The sequence below is a fragment of the Phaseolus vulgaris genome, chromosome 11 (genome assembly GCF_051622355.1).
Source record: "Phaseolus vulgaris cultivar YP4 chromosome 11, ASM5162235v1, whole genome shotgun sequence".
Classification (NCBI taxonomy): domain Eukaryota; kingdom Viridiplantae; phylum Streptophyta; class Magnoliopsida; order Fabales; family Fabaceae; genus Phaseolus; species Phaseolus vulgaris.
This window is the reverse complement of record NC_143508.1, coordinates 44,771,932-44,775,094: the sequence shown is the minus strand read 5'-3', so window position 1 is coordinate 44,775,094 and position 3,163 is coordinate 44,771,932.

Below are 3,163 nucleotides of genomic sequence, written 5' to 3'. Positions count from 1 at the left end.
AAAATTATTATATAAAAAATTAGCTATTAAATTTTAAGAATAAATTAAAATTAAGTTTCTCCTAATAAAAAACATATACACGTGCGTACGCACGTGTCTCGGGCTGTTACTTATTTTAAAATTTGTTAAATTTCGTAAAAATTAAAATACATTTTTCTATTTCTAAAGTTATGAAAGTATTTTTGTTTTTTTATCAGCAAGCAAAAATCTAATTGAAATTCAGTAATGCATATTTTTAAAAGCAAAAGAAATTATGCCATAATGCATATATATAAACTGATATATTGAGGTTTATCAGCAAAACTCGTAACCTAAAACTTATAAGTATGAAAAATTAGATTCCTTTTAGACAAACAAACATTAAACTATATCTTAATTGTATATAATTCAAATTATATGCACGTATATATATATATATATATATATATATATATTCTGGTTTTTGTTCATTAATTAATTAGGCCCTAATGAGGTTGATTATAAGTTCAATGTTAATTAATTAATATATCGAATCAATTTGGAGTTTAAACTAAACCATATTGAGAAAAATTGTGGCAAAGAATTATTATTTCTGTCATTTGTTAGAGAAATAGAAGATAAAGTTATTTTTCTTTATAATTTTAAATACGTGTTTAAATTTGTGTTTATCTCACAGCTGCAAACACGAATTTGAATTTCCTTACACGCATGCTTTTGGTGATATAACTTTCTAGAGTTTTCTTTTTAAAGCTTCTCTTTCTAATTCTAAAATAAAATAATGTTATTTTTTTATTATAAGTTTTTATAACTTCAAAAAATTAATTTATAATTGTAATTATTGAAAAAAAATTTATTAAAACAAATACAGAACCCAATTAGGTTCTCCACATATATTATGCGTTTATTAATTCTGGCACATCTAGATATTTTCTTATAATATTAAACAAGATAAATTTATCATGATGGCAAATAGTTTAATTTTGATACATTATCAACATAAAGAAATGCAAAATTAAACCCTTGCAGTGAATTAGGAATTTCGAGTTATTTATATGGTATATTTACAACCAGTTTTCTAAACCTGAACTTTAAATTAATTAAGATGAGGTTAAAAAGTGGTAATAGTAAAACAATCTCATATAATACTTCTTTTACTATAGATGTTGTTATATAAATTTTAATAAATTTTTTATTAATATAATTAAAAATTAAAATAATATTATTTAAAATTTGTTATAATTTATATTATATTAAAATAAAAAAAAATTGAATCATTAATAAATGTTTACATTCATTACAAGAAAATTATTAAACAGAAATTAATTTTAAAAATAAAAGTCGATAAAAAAATTTAGAAAAAAAATAATTAATTGTTAAATTAACTAAATTAGATATTATTAATAAATATCTAAATCAGTCTATATTATTAATAAATATTTTCTAATTTAATAGTTTACTACCAATTTAAATAATTATAACCGATTAGATACTAATTTAGAAATTATTTATTAATAATGTAAATTAATTTAGATATTAATAATTTTTTTTTAATTTATAAATAATATCTAATTTTAATTAATATAATTAATTATTTTTTTCTTTAAAGTTAATTTATATTAAATGCTTTTTTAATAATGATTGGAGGTGTTGTAATTAATATTTTCAAAATATATAAATATTTTGAAAGATACCAATCAACTAAAAATCCTAGATATACTATTATTTGATTAAATCATAAGATTAAGAATATTTAACTATTGATTTATTTAGATTAAAATTCATTGTTAAATATTCTTTTGTATTAAAGATGAGCAAATGCATCCACAGAAGTGTTCACATGTATAAACATACCATTGATGCCATCAATAATAGTTCATGTGAAAATTAATTTTAAATTCTTTAAATAAGATTTTTGAATTTAAATAACATAGATGAAAAGAATACAATTAAAAGAGGAAGAATTTATTAAAAATATCAACCAAATTCTTCAAAATTAAGTCACGTGTAATATTTTCCAATAACTTATAGGAGTTGCATTAGAATATCTAGACATATATTGCATGTCGTAGATTAGACGGAAAAGGTAATATTAATTAATATTATTTTCTTTGGACCAACAAGTTGAATTAGTTGAAATCCACGTAAATTGGATCAAATATGAACAACAAAAAAGTTTATTTATATTATAAAATTAAGCTTATTGTTATTGTATTCATTATAAAAATAAGATAAGAAGCACATTCAGATTAATTATATTATATAAATAATGCTTATCTATAAATATAATATAAGAAAGGATGAGAAGGGATGGAATGGTATGAGTTTCTACCTACCCATATTCTTGAATAGAAAAATTTCATAATTATCTATATATATGATTATGAAATTTGTATCTCTTTTCTGTTTCTAATGAACATCAGATATATTTATATTTATTCTCATATTGTCTTCAATATTTATTAAATAATTTTTATATAAAATATCACAGGAAAAATATAATATTAAATAATGATTACACATAATTCAAATTTTGTGATTATTATTCTTGTAAAATGTTGAGAGAGAAATACCTTAAAAATTTAAATAAGTGAAACACTGATAAAAGGAATAAATAAATTGTCTAATAGATTTTTTAAATGAAACAAAATTAATAACTGGAAAGAAAAAAAAGTTTTCTAATATTACTTAATAAACTAAGAATTTACTTGATAAATATTTCAAATTGATAGTATAAAATTTACATTTCCTTAAATTTAACATACCATTTAAAGATTGTGTAACAAAAATAAAATAATTAAAATATTTTTTTAAAGTTATTTAATAAACTAAATATATTTTAATAATTTAAAACATACATGATTATATAGATATACTAAAATATCATTAAATAAAAACTAATTTTAAAAATAAAAATAATTAGATATTATTAGTGATAAATAATTTCTAAATTGATATCTACCAATATTTTAGATTCTAAATTGATAGCTAATTAGATACTAATTTAGAAACTATTTATCAATGATAGAAACTAATTTACATATCATAATTTTTTTAGTCTATCACATAGTATCTAATTATTTTTTTTCTTTAAAATTGATTTTTATTTAATGATTATCATATATATATATACTAATTTAGAAACTATTTATCAATGATAGAAACTAATTTACATATCATAATTTTT